Here is a 14,825-nt window from a genome sequence, read left to right as displayed (position 1 = left end):
CTGGGCGCCAACCCCCCTAGGGCCCATGCGCCTAGGGTTTGGGGGGAACCCTAAAGGGGGGCGCCCCCCTTGCTTGGGGGGCAAGCCACCTCCCCCCTTGGCCGCCGCCCCCCCCCCCCTCTAGATCTCATCTAGAGGGGCCGGCCCCCTTCCCCCTTCTCCCTATAAATAGAGGGGTGAGGGGAGGACTGCAACACGACATCCAAGGCGCAGCCCCTCCCCTCCCCAACACCTCTCCTCCTTCGCGTGTGCTTGGCGAAGCCCTGCTGGAGATCTGTCACTCCACCACCACCACGCCGTGGTGCTGCTGTTGGAGCCTTCTTCCTCAACCTCTCCCTCCTCCTTGCTGGATCAAGGCGTGGGAGACGTCACCGCTCCGTACGTGTGTTGAACGCGGAGGTGCCGTCCGTTCGGCGCTTGGATCATCGGTGATTTGGATCACGACGAGTACGACTCCATCAACCCCGTTCTCTTGAACGCTTCCGCTCGCGATCTACAAGGGTATGTAGATGCACTCCTCCCCTCTCGTTGCTAGTAAACTCCATAGATTGATCTTGGTGATGCGTAGAAAATTTTAATTTCTGCTACGATCCCCAACAGGCGGCGGGGAAGGGAGGAGCCAGCCGACGGGGAAGGCAGGAACCGGCCGCGGGGAAGGGGAGAACTGGCCGACGCCGCCACTCAGATTGATGGAGGGGGAGAGAGAGGAGGGGGAGGCGGCGCACCTGGGGAGAGACGATAGGGCTGCGTGAGAGCGCGAGGGCGAGCGGTTCTGCGTGGTCCGGCCCTTTTCGAGGTCTCGCCTCGTTCCGCATCTGGGCCGAATATTCGGTCCGGAGAAACGAGCGGGTGCCGATCCAAATCTCAACCGAACGTGAAAACGGGGCCTGGGAATGGGTCGGACCCATGACATTCCGGTCCATGACTCCAACCAAACACACCCTTTAAGGAGCAGTCCTCTGGATTCCTCGTCAATGACAGCTGTGTTTTCGGTGTCCAGTTCATCAAAGTTGTCGCTGTTAAAGGTAACGATGTGTTGGAGACTCTGTTTCTACAGAAGACTAGCAACATCAGCAGTGACCCACAAGCCTACACCTGGAACATTGATGATTTCTTTGTGTTGAAGAACCCGAGCACCTCTCCAGAGTTTCAGCTCTGTGGACACAAATGGTAACTTGACCAATAACATTAATTCTTAATTATTGGGTTTACATACAGAATTATCTTAATTTCATTTGAAGAGAAAGGCTATCATACTTCTTTTAAAGGAAACAAAAAATAAAGACCGTTGGAGTTCGACCTCTTCTTATCAGTGATGGATTACACTGTCTGATGTTCCCCAATTTTCAGGTTCATCACTATCTATCCATCTGGTTCCGATTCGAATGGGAACTACATCTCCCTGTATCTGAGCATGAAGGACACACTCCATAAGGACTCGGGGATCCTGGCGGAAGTTAGCATAAGCATCAAAGACCAGGAAACTGGCAAGCACATGAAAACATCAGGTTCGCCCTTTAGCAGAAATTTCACGTAATAGGAACCATTAATTCGCGATGCTAAAACAAATTTTTATCATCATATTTCCTGATTGACATGGTCTTTTTTTGGGGTGACCTTAGCCCGGATCCAGTTCAAGAATTGTACCCGTACTTGGACATGGGAGAAGTTGATATCGCTGGAAGATTTCAAGGACTCATCAAAAGGTTATCTCGTGAAGAAAAAGTGCTGCATTGAAGTCCAGGTTGCAGTCATTGGTTCCTCCAAATGGAGTAGCTAGATTATTCGTCCTCCGGTATAATCTCATGCATGTCTTGTGTGTGTGTGCTCTATACTTGCTTCAACTACGATTCTGCATCCGAACCTTTGTTTGTTTGTTTGTTTGGTTGTGCTGAATGTACGACAAGTCTAAAACTAATGGCATTGACATGCATGATGATGATGTTTCTTGATGTGGAAGAAGCTTTAGATGGAAATAAATGCTTAGTGTGAGAGACTTGCATAAAGTTCAGAATACACCATGTGCTTTGTTGCAAAGATCTTCGAAACTTTTAGAGGCGTACTTAGTTGAGAAAGAAAGAAAAATGTTTACATGGGCAGTGTAAAAGCTACGACATGTACACTGGCCTTTCTTATTCAACGCTGTGATTGACAGTTTGAATCTTCGAGAAGCCAGTATGTTGGGACGACAATTCACTTGGGCCAATAATCGCCCCGTGCCGACATACGAGAAACTCGATCGGGTACTCATGGATACCGAATGGGAACTAAAATTCCCTCTGGTAACAGTGCGTGCCCTAGAGCGTATTGAGACACTTTCGGATCATGCACGCATCATTCTTCAGTCTAACTCTGCTAGTCCTCCCACTGCTCGCCGCCCATTCAAATTCAAATTGGGATGGTTACAACGTGATGGCTTTGCAAATATGGTTAAGAATGTATGGGAGAGGCCCGCCGTTGGTCGCACACCAATTCAGAGATGGAACTTCAAAATTCGAGCCGCAAGGCAGTTCCTAACTGGATGGGCGAAACACACCAGTGGCATATATAAAAAAGAAAAGCAGCGTCTTTCCACTATTATTGATGACCTCGACAAAATCGCAGAGACTTGCACTTTGTCTCAACATGAGATTGACATAAAAAATCAATCCAATGAGCAAATGGCACGTCTATTGCGAGAAGAGGAACTCAAGTGGTACCGAAGATCCGACGCCCAATTCATTCTCGAGGGAGATAGCAATACACGTTATTTCCAATTGGTTGCCAATGGGCGACACCGAAAGAAGTGTATTTTTAGTCTCGAATGGGATGAGGGACTGATCGAAGGCCAGGAAGAGCTTAAGCGTTATATAACAAAATACTGCAAGTCTCTATTTGGGGCTCCAGATGAAGGGAACTTCAGTCTCGATGAGACCCGAATAGATGATATCCCACAAGTCACGACTGAAGAGAATGATATCCTGACGGCACCTTTCTCTGAAGAGGAGGTGAGAGCTGTGGTGTTTCAAATGAAACACAATAAAGCTCCAGGACCTGATGGCTTCCCCGCAGAGTTCCATCAGAACTTCTGGGATGTCATCAAGACTAACCTAATGGAGTTGTTCAATTATCTTCATGCCGGCCAACTTGACCTATCCAGGCTAAATTTTGGAGAGATTTTTTTGTTGCCCAAGACAAAGGAGGCTGTACGGATTCAACAATACAGACCTATATGCCTCCTTAATGTCAGCTTCAAAAATATTCACCAAAGTAGCGACTAATAGGCTCAATGTGGTTGCTGACCATGTTGTTCGGCCATCCCAAACGGCTTTCATGCAAGGAAGAAATATACTCGATGGAGTAGTTATCCTTCATGAGGCCGTTCACGAGATGCACCGGAGGAACATGAGTGGGGTAGTATTGAAAATTGACTTTGAAAAGGCATATGATAAAGTCAAATGGTCGTTTCTACAGTAGACCCTGAGAATGAAAGGTTTCTTCGATAAATGGCGTGAGTGGAACCAAAATTTCGTTAGTGGAGGCAGTGTGGCTATCAAAGTCAATGATGATGTAGGCCATTACTTCCAAACAAAAAAAGGATTACGTCAAGGTGACTCACTGTCTCCAATGTTATTTAACATTGTGGCTGACATGTTGGCTACTTTGATTGAACGCGCCAAACAGGATGGTCAAATTGCAGGAGTAGTGCCACATCTTGTCGATGGAGGACTCTCTATCTTGCAATATGCCGATGATACGATTCTTTTTATGGAACATGACATTGATAAGGCGAGAAATCTGAAACTTCTGCTTTCAGCTTTTGAGCAAATGTCAGGCTTGAAAATCAACTTCCATAAATGTGAATTGTTCTGTTTTGGAGAAGCCAAGGAGATGGCTGCACAATATGCTGACTTGTTTGGATGTGCACAAGGCCAATTCCCGATTAAGTATTTGGGAATTCCGATTCATTATCCGCGTCTCACTAATGCGGAGTGGAAACATGTTGAAGAGTGATTGGAGAAACGGTTGAGCAGTTGGAAAGGAAAATTGCTCTCCATTGGTGGACGACTAGTTTTGATCAATTCTGTCCTCACCAACATGGTTCTCTACATGCTCTCATTTTTCCAACTACCCAAAGGGGTTCTGCAAAGACTGGATTACTTCAGATCCAGATTTTTTTGGCAAGGAGACAGTGAAAAGAAAAGGTATAGACTAACCAAATGGAGCGTCGTTTGCCGACCGAAAGACCAAGGAGGCTTAGGTGTTCAGGACCTCCAGGTCAAGAATGATGCCTTACTCAGTAAATGGTTGTTCAAGCTACTTACTGAAGGAAATATGCCCTAGAGGCAATAATAAAGTTATTATTTATTTCCTTATATCATGATAAATGTTTATTATTCATGCTAGAATTGTATTAACCGGAAACATAATACTTGTGTGAATACATAGACAAACAGAGTGTCACTAGTATGCCTCTACTTGACTAGCTCGTTGATCAAAGATGGTTATGTTTCCTAGCCATAGACATGAGTTGTCATTTGATTAACGGGATCACATCATTAGGAGAATGATGTGATTGACTTGACCCATTCCGTTAGCTTAGCACTCGATCGTTTAGTATGTTGCTATTGCTTTCTTCATGACTTATACATGTTCCTATGACTATGAGATTATGCAACTCCCGTTTACCGGAGGAACACTTTGTGTGCTACCAAACGTCACAACGTAACTGGGTGATTATAAAGGTGCTCTATAGGTGTCTCCAAAGGTACTTGTTGGGTTGGCGTATTTCGAGATTAGGATTTGTCACTCCGATTGTCGGAGAGGAATCTCTGGGCCCACTCAGTAATACACATCACTATAAGCCTTGCAAGCATTGTGACTAATGAGTTAGTTGCGGGATGATGTATTACGGAACGAGTAAAGAGACTTGCCGGTAACGAGATTGAACTAGGTATCGAGATACCGACGATTGAATCTCGGGCAAGTAACATACCGATGACAAAGGGAACAACGTATGTTGTTATGCGGTCTGACCGATAAAGATCTTCGTAGAATATGTGGGAACCAATATGAGCATCCAGGTTCCGCTATTGGTTATTGACCGGAGAGGTGTCTCGGTCATGTCTACATAGTTCTCGAACCCGTAGGGTCCGCACGCTTAACGTTACGATGACGGTTATATTATGAGTTTATGTGTTTTGATGTACCTAAGGAGTTCGGAGTCCTGGATGAGATCGGGAACATGACGAGGAGTCTCGAAATGGCCGAGACGTAAAGATCGATATATTGGACGACTATATTCGGACTTCGGAAAGGTTCCGAGTGATTCGGGTATTTTTCGGAGTACCAGAGAGTTACGGGAATTCGTATTGGGCCTTAATGGGCCATACGGGAAAGGAGAGAAAGGCCCCAAAAGGTGGTTGCACCCCTCCCCATGGACTAGTCCGAATTGGACTAGGGAGGGGGACGCCCCCTTCCTTCTTTCTCCTTCTCCCTTCCCTTCTCCTATTCCAACAAGGAAAGGAGGAGTCCTACTCCCGGTGGGAGTAGGACTCCCCCCTTTGGCGCGCCCTCCTCCTTGGCCGGCGGCCTCCCCCTTGCTCCTTTATATACGGGGGCAGGGGAGCACCCCATAGACACAATTGATCAACGATCTTTTAGCCGTGTGCGGTGCTCCCCTCGACCATATTACACCTCGATAATATCGTAGCGGTGCTTAGGCGAAGCCCTGCGTTGGTAGAACATCATCATCGTCACCATGCCGTCGTGCTGACGAAACTCTCCCTCAACACTCGGCTGGATCGGAGTTCGAGGGACGTCATCGAGCTGAACGTGTGCTGAACTCGGAGGTGCCGTGCGTTCGGTACTTGATCGGTCGGATCGTGAAGACGTACGACTACATCAACCGCGTTGTGTTAACGCTTCCGCTTTCGGTCTACGAGGGTACGTGGACAACACTCTCCCCTCTCGTTGCTATGCATCACCATGATCTTGCGTGTGCGTAGGAAATTTTTGAAATTACTACGTTCCCCAACAGTGGCATCCGAGCCAGGTTTTATGCGTTGAGGTTATGCACGAGTAGAACACAAGTGAGTTGTGGGCGATATAAGTCATACTGCTTACCAGCATGTCATACTTTGGTTCGGCGGTATTGTGAGATGAAGCGGCCCGGACCGACATTACGCGTACGCTTACGCGAGACTGGTTTCACCGTTGCGAGCACTCGTTGCTTAATGGTGACCGGCGGGTGTCTGTCTCTCTCACTTTAGTTGAACCGAGTGTGGCTACGCCCGGTCCTTGCGAAGGTTAAAACAGCACCAACTTGACAAACTATCGTTGTGGTTTTGATGCGTAGGTAAGAACGGTTCTTGCTAAGCCCATAGCAGCCACGTAAAACTTGCAACAACAAAGTAGAGGACGTTATATTTTATTATATGATGCAGGGCATGTTGTTTTTGCAGGGCATGTTGTGATGTGATATGGTCAAGACATGATGCTATATTTTATTATATGAGATGATCATGTTTTGTAACCGAGTTATCGGCAACTGGCAGGAGCCATATGGTTGTCGCTTTATTGTATGCAATGCAATCGCCATGTAATTGTTTTACTTTATCACTAAGCGGTAGCGATAGTCGTAAAAGCAATAGTTGGCGAGACGACAACGATGCTACGATGGAGATCAAGGTGCCGCGCCGGTGACGATGGTGATCATGACGGTGCTTCGAAGATGGAGATCACAAGCACAAGATGATGATGGCCATATCATATCACTTATATTGATTGCATGTGATGTTTATCTTTTATGCATCTTATCTTGCTTTGATTGACGGTAGCATTATAAGATGATCTCTCACTAAAATTTCAAGATAAAAGTGTTCTCCCTGAGTATGCACCGTTGCGAAAGTTCTTCGTGCTGAGACACCACGTGATGATCGGGTGTGATAGGCTCTACGTTCAAATACAACGGGTGCAAAACAGTTGCACACGCGGAATACTCAGGTTAAACTTGACGAGCCTAGCATATGCAGATATGGCCTCGGAACACGGAGACCGAAAGGTCGAGCGTGAATCATATAGTAGATATGATCAACATAGTGATGTTCACCGTTGAAACTACTCCATCTCACGTGATGATCGGACATGGTTTAGTTGATATGGATCACGTGATCACTTAGAGGATTAGAGGGATGTCTATCTAAGTGGGAGTTCTTAAGTAATATGATTAATTGAACTTAAATTTATCATGAACTTAGTCCTGATAGTATTTTGCAAATTATGTTGTAGATCAATAGCTCGCGTTGTTGCTTCCCTGTGTTTATTTTTGATATGTTCCTAGAGAAAAATTATGTTGAAAGATGTTAGTAGCAAAGATGCGGATTGGATCCGTGATCTGAGGATTATCCTCATTGCTGCACAGAAGAATTATGTCCTTGATGCACCGCTAGGTGACAGACCTATTGCAGGAGCAGATGCAGACGTTATGAACGTTTGGCTAGCTCAATATGATGACTACTTGATAGTTTAGTGCACCATGCTTAACGGCTTAGAATCGGGACTTCAAAGACGTTTTGAACGTCATGGACCATATGAGATGTTCCAGGAGTTGAAGTTAATATTTCAAGCAAATACCCGAGTTGAGAGATATGAAGTCTCCAACAAGTTCTATAGCTAAAAGATGGAGGAGAATAGCTCAAGCAGTGAGCATGTGCTCAGATTGTCTGGGTACTACAATCGCTTGAATCAAGTGGGAGTTAATCTTCCAGATAAAATAGTGATTGACAGAATTCTCTAGTCACCATCACCAAGTTAGTAGAACTTCGTGATGAACTATAGTATGCAAGGGATGACGAAAGTAATTCCCGAGCTCTTCGTGATGCTGAAATCGACGAAGGTAGAAATCAAGAAAAACATCAAGTGTTGATGGTTGACGAGACCACTAGTTTCAAGAAAAGGGCAAAGGGAAGAAGGGGAACTTCAAGAAGAACGGCAAGCAAGTTGCTGCTCAAGTGAAGAAGCCTAAGTCTGGTCCTAAGCCTGAGACTAAGTGCTTCTACTGCAAAGGGACTGGTCACTGGAAGCGGAACTACCCCAACTATTTGGTGGATAAGAAGGATGGCAAAGTGAACAAAGGTATATTGGATATACATGTTATTGATGTGTACTTTACTAGTGTTTATAGCAACCCCTCGGTATTTGATACTGGTTCAGTTGCTAAGAGTAGTAACTCGAAACGGGAGTTGCAGAATAAACAGAGACTAGTAAAAGGCGAGGTGACGATGTGTGTTGGAAGTAGTTCCAAGATTGATATGATCATCATCGCACACTCCCTATACTTTCGGGATTAGTGTTGAAACTAAATAAGTGTTATTTGGTGTTTGCGTTGAGCATGAATATGATTTGATCATGTTTGTTGCAATACGGTTATTCATTTAAATTAGAGAATAATTGTTGTTCTGTTTACATGAATAAAACCTTCTATGGTCATACACCCAATAAAATGGTTTGTTGGATCTCGATCGTAGTGATACACATATTCATAATAATGAAGCCAAAAGATGCAAAGTTAATAATGATAGTGCAACTTATTTGTGGCACTGCCGTTTAGGTCATATTGGTGTAAAGCGCATGAAGAAACTCCATACTGATGGGATTTTGGAATCACTTGATTATGAATCACTTGATGCTTGCGAACCGTGCCTCATGGGCAAGATGACTAAAACGCCGTTCTCCGGAACTATGGAGAGAGCAACAGATTTATTGGAAATCATACATACAGATGTATGTGGTCCGGTGAATATTGAGGCTCGTGGCGGATATCGTTATTTTCTGACCTTCACAGATGATTTGAGCAGATATGGGTATATCTACTTAATGAAACAGAAGTCTGAAACATTTGAAAAGTTCATATAATTTCAGAGTGAAGCGGAAAATCATCGTAACAAAAAAATAAAGTTTCTACGATCTGATCGTGGAGAAGAGTATTTGAGTTACGAGTTTGGCCTTCAGTTAAAACAATGTGAAATAGTTTCACTACTCACGCCACCTGGAACACCACGGTGTAATGGTGTGTCCGAACATCGTAACCGTACTTTATTAGATATGGTGCGATATATGATGTCTCTTACCGATCTACCACTATCGTTTTGGGGTTATGCATTAGAGACAGCCGCATTCACGTTAAATAGGGTACCATCTAAATCCGTTGAGACGACATCTTATGAACTGTGGTTTGGCAAGAAACCAAAGTTGTCGTTTCTTAAAGTTTGGGGTTGCGATGCTTATGTGAAAAGGTTTCATCCTGATAAGCTCAAACCCAAATCGGAGAAATGTGTCTTCATAAGGATACCCAAAGGAGACAGTTGGGTACACCTTCTATCACAGATCCGAAGGCAAGACATTCGTTGCTAAGTATGGATCCTTTCTAGAGAAGGAGTTTCTCTCGAAAGAAGTGAGTGGGAGGAAAGTAGAGCTTGATGAGGTAATTGTACCTGCTCCCTTATTGGAAAGTAGTTCATCACTGAAATCAGTTCCAGTGATGCTTACACCAATTAGTGAGGAAGTTAATGATGATGATCATGAAGCTTCGGATCAATTTACTACCGAACCTTGTAGGTCAACCAGAGTAAGATCCGCACCAGAGTGGTACGGTAATCCTGTTCTGGAGGTTATGTTACTAGACCATGACGAACCTACGAACTATGAAGAAGCGATGGTGAGCCCAGATTCCGCAAAATGGCTTGAGGCCATGAAATCTGAGATGAGATCCATGTATGAGAACAAAGTATGGACTTTGATTGACTTGCCCAATGATCGGCGAGCCATTGAGATTAAATGGATCTTCAGGAGGAAGACGAACGCTGATAGTAGTGTTACTATCTACAAAGCTAGAATTGTCGCAAAAGGTTTTCGACAAGTTTAAGGTGTTGACTACGATGAGAGTTTCTCACTCGTATCTATGCTTAAGTCTGTCTGAATCATGTTAGCAATTGCCGCATTTTATGAAATCTGGCAAATGGATAAACAAAACTACATTCCTTAATGGATTTATTAAAGAAGAGTTGTATATGATGCAACCAGAAGGTTTTGTCAATCCTAAAGGTGCTAACAAAATATGCAAGCTCCAGCGATCCATCTGTGGACTGGTGCAAGCATCTCGGAGTTGGAATATACGCTTTGATAAGTTGATCAAAGGATATAGTTTTATACTGACTTGCGGTGAAGCCTGTATTTACAAGAAAGTGAGTGGGAGCACTACAGCATTTCTAATAAGTATATGTGAATGACATATTGTTGATCGGAAATAATGTAGAATTATTCTGCAAAGCATAAAGGAGTGTTTGAAAGGAGTTTTTCAAAGAAAGACCTCGGTGAAGCTGCTTACATATTGAGCATCAAGATCTATAGAGATAGATCAAAGACGCTTGATTAGTTTTTTCAATGAGTACATACCTTAATAAGATTTTGAAGTGGTTCAAAATGGAACAGTCAAAGAAAGAGTTTCTTGCCTGTGGTACAAGGTGTGAAATTGAGTAAGACTCAAAGCCCGACCACGGCAGAAGATAGAAAGAGAATGAAAGTCATTCCCTATGCCTTGGCCATAGGTTCTATAAAGTATGCGATGCTGTGTACCAGATCTATTGTATACCCTACACTGATTTTGGCAAGGGAGTACAATAGTGATCTAGGAGTAGATCACTGGACAGCGGTCAAAATTATCCTTAGTGGAATAAGGATATGTTTCTCGATTATGGAGGTGACAAAAAGAGTTCGTCGTAAAGAGTTACGTCGATGCAAATTTTGACACTGATCCAGATGACTCTAAGTCTCAATCTGGATACATATTGTAAGTGGGAGCAATTAGCTAGAGTAGCTCCGTGCAGAGCATTGTAGACATAAAAATTTGCAAAATACTTACGGATCTGAATGTGACAGACCCGTTGACTAAAATTATCTCACAATCAAAACATGATCACACCTTAGTACTCTTTGGGTGTTAATCACATAGCGATGTGAACTAGATTATTGACTCTAGTAAACCCTTTGGGTGTTGGTCACATGACGATGTGAACTATGGGTGTTAATCACATGGTGATGTGAACTATTGATATTAAATCACATGGCGATGTGAACTAGATTATTGACTCTAGTGCAAGTGGGAGACTGAAGGAAATATGCCCTAGAGGCAATAATAAAGTTATTATTTATTTCCTTATATCATGGTAAATGTTTATTATTCATGCTAGAATTGTATTAACCGGAAACATAATACTTGTGTGAATACACAGACAAGTCTACATAGTTCTCGAACCCGTAGGGTCCGCACGCTTAACGTTACGATGACGGTTATATTATGAGTTTATGTGTTTTGATGTACCTAAGGAGTTCGGAGTCCTGGATGAGATCGGGAACATGACGAGGAGTCTCGAAATGGCCGAGACGTAAAGATCGATATATTGGACGACTATATTCGGACTTCGGAAAGGTTCCGAGTGATTGGGGTATTTTTCGGAGTACCAGAGAGTTACGGGAATTCGTATTGGGCCTTAAATGGGCCATACGGGAAAGGAGAGAAAGGCCCCAAAGGGTGGCCGCGCCCCTCCCCATGGACTAGTCCGAATTGGACTAGGGAGGGGGGGCGCCCCCTTCCTTCTTTCTCCTTCTCCCTTCCCTTCTCCTATTCCAACAAGGAAAGGAGGAGTCTGGGAGTAGGACTCCCCCCCTTTGGCGCGCCCTCCTCCTTGGTCGGCGGCCTCCACCTTGCTCCTTTATATACGGGGGCAGGGGAGCACCGCATAGACACAATTGATCAATGATATTTTAGTCGTGTGCGGTGCTCCCCTCCACCATATTACACCTCGATAATATCGTAGCGGTGCTTAGGCGAAGCCCTGCGTCGGTAGAACATCATCATCGTCACCATGCCGTCGTGCTGACGAAACTCTCCCTCAACACTCGGCTGGATCGGAGTTCGAGGGACGTCATCGAGTTGAACGTGTGCTGAACTCGGAGGTGCCGTGCGTTCGGTACTTGATCGGTCGGATCGTGAAGACGTACGACTACATCAACCGCGTTGTGTTAACGCTTTCGCTTTCGGTCTACGAGGGTACGTGGACAACACTCTCCCCTCTCGTTGCTATGCATCACCATGATCTTGCGTGTGCGTAGGAAATTTTTTGAAATTACTATGTTCCCCAACACTTACTGAGGATGGTGTTTGGCAAACTATGCTACGCAACAAGTATTTGGGCCAAAAGGCGTTGTCCCAGGCATATTGGAAGCCCGGTGACTCGCATTTTTGGGCTGGTCTGATGGCAGTAAAGAAACATCTTTTTCGTTTCGGAGCCTTCGCAATAAAGAACGGCTCGGAGATACGTTTCTGGGAGGACAAGTGGCTAGGAAATACCACTCTCCGAGAACAGTACCCAGCCTTGTACCGCATTGTACGCGATAATAATGATACTCTTGTGCATGTGATGACCACTTCCCCGCCAGATATATCAATTCGGAGGGATTTGGTTGGGCCCCGTCTTGTGTCATGGCAACATCTTCTATCCCGTTTGGATTCGATTAACTTGACACAAGGGCGGGATGTGTTTCGCTGGAATCTTACTACATCTGGGTCCTTCACAGTTGACTCTATGTATCGTGCACTATCGCACACAGAGATTCTAGTGGCCAATAATAAACAAATCTGAAAATCGAAGATGCCACTAAAAGTTAAGATTTTCATGTGGTATCTTCGGAGAGGAGTTGTGCTAACTAAAGACAACCTCGCTCGACGCAACTGGAAAGGAAGCAAAAAATGTAGTTTTTGTACTCATGACGAGACAATCAAATATCTTTTCTTTTCATGCAAGTTTGCGCGTTCTACATGGTCAGTTATCCAAATAGCGTCAAATTTGTATCCACCAACAAGTGTTACCAATATATATGGTCACTGGCTTGATGGAATACCAAATACTTTTAGTACGCTAATACGGGTGGGAGTGTCTGCCTTACTATGGTCGCTTTGGCTATGTAGAAATGATTGCGTTTTTAATGGCAAAATCTCTTCTCCTATGCAGGTTATTTACCGTTGTATGCACTGGCTTCGTATGTGGTCTACTCTGCACCGAACGGAGTACCAATCGCTGTTCAAGGCGGTGTGTATGCGGTTGGAGCGGGTGGCCAGGGAGGTTTTTACCCAACATGGGTGGCAGCATAATCTCCGAATCGGTCCACTTTCTCCGTCGACATAGGCATAGTTTCGTCCCCATATGGCTTTACTGTTGCCACTTTGTCGTTTTTTATATCTTTTGTCAAACTGTTTCTTTAATGGCTGTGTGCATCTTAGCTATGCAGAGGCCGGGGGTCGCTCTTTATGCTTTGTATCCGCTCGATGCTACATTTTGAGTTAATAAAAGCGTCCTTTATCGAAAGAAAAAAAAAAGCTACGACATGAAGCTTATTTCCAGGGAGAAAATTCATAATCAGGTCAACAAAAGTACTAGTAATACTCTGAGAAAAAATGTATATGTCGAGAAAGCGAATTTCTTATTATCTACGATGGTTACATCGGTCAAACAAAAAGAACTGAGAGAACCACAAGGTGGAAAACAGAACAGAAGAGGATATTGTGGCTGGAGAGGAAGGGTACTAGAGGGGCGAAGGCATTGGCGCATCTGCGAAACGGTCTGTAATAGAAATCCCTTTGATCAATGCCTATAGATTACAGTAGTTTGTAACTCCGTAGCAACACTCAAGCCACAAACTCACTTTCAACTCTGGTTTTACAAACAAGCTCCTTTCAGAATGGAAACTTTTCTCAACACGAACTGGTGCCCGGTATGAGTTTATGTTTGGCGTAGTGTTTTGAATGGTTTTGGAGAAGTTTGTGGCGAGTTGGTTCAGCTGAAAGGATGTATTTGGACGTTCTCCACTGCGTGGCCACCTTCTATTCCAGGTCTTGTGTATATACTGTACAAACGAATAACTGGGATATATAGTTGGTCCGTCAGATGGTCAATGAGTATGATGCTGAAGCAATTCTCGCGATTCCCATTGCTGAGCGATTCTTGCGTGGCACTTTGATAATAGGAGTGTTTTCTTCACTCTCAGTGAAGTCGGATTACAAGTGTTATATATCACATTAAGGGTCTGGATCTCTGATTGGAACACCTTAAGCACAGCTGAAAGGATGTATTTTGACGAAACAACAGGGTACTGCCGTATTTCATTCATGAAGAGAGAGCAATGACAAGGGTTCAGAAGGCAAAACAAGGGGAAAACCTGGCACTGGACACCAGTACAAACAGCCAGCTAAAAAAGATAAGCCGGTGCTGGATACCGGTATAAACGCTCAGCTAAAAAATATATATAGATATATCAACGGGGCTTGAATATCCGGTCGAGTTGGCTGATCCCGGCGGCAGAGGCTGCACAGGGGGTTGTGTTAGATATCGGCAAATTATCTTTGGCGAAGCACTTCCCTTTGACAGCCAACCATGCCAACATCTTTGTTTTAGGACCAGCCTTCACCGACCGAATCGAGCTCTTGTTGTCCGTATACGGCGTTCCTTCAAACTGACAGAGGTGAGGCTCGAACCTCATCCATTTGTTCTTCTCCACAGCTTCGCCGAGTGTCAGTCGGTGCCCTTGTGCAGTGCTTGGTCAGGGCAGGCCACCGGTCAAAATGAGCTGAGCATACGAGGAATTATGCTCAAATTTAATAGGCAGAGGTGAGGCTCGAACACGGACGGGGGAAGCAAGGTCAGGATGGCACTGTTGAGAGTCAGCTTGCCGCTGGCCGAGAGTAGACGTCCGCTCCCCCTTGGCAGACCCCATCCTCTCCCTGAATCCTT

The sequence above is a fragment of the Triticum aestivum genome, chromosome 1D (assembly GCF_018294505.1).
Source record: "Triticum aestivum cultivar Chinese Spring chromosome 1D, IWGSC CS RefSeq v2.1, whole genome shotgun sequence".
NCBI classification, from domain to species: Eukaryota; Viridiplantae; Streptophyta; class Magnoliopsida; order Poales; family Poaceae; genus Triticum; species Triticum aestivum.
The sequence above is the reverse complement of the archived record's forward strand: the minus strand, read 5'-3'. Positions refer to the sequence as shown.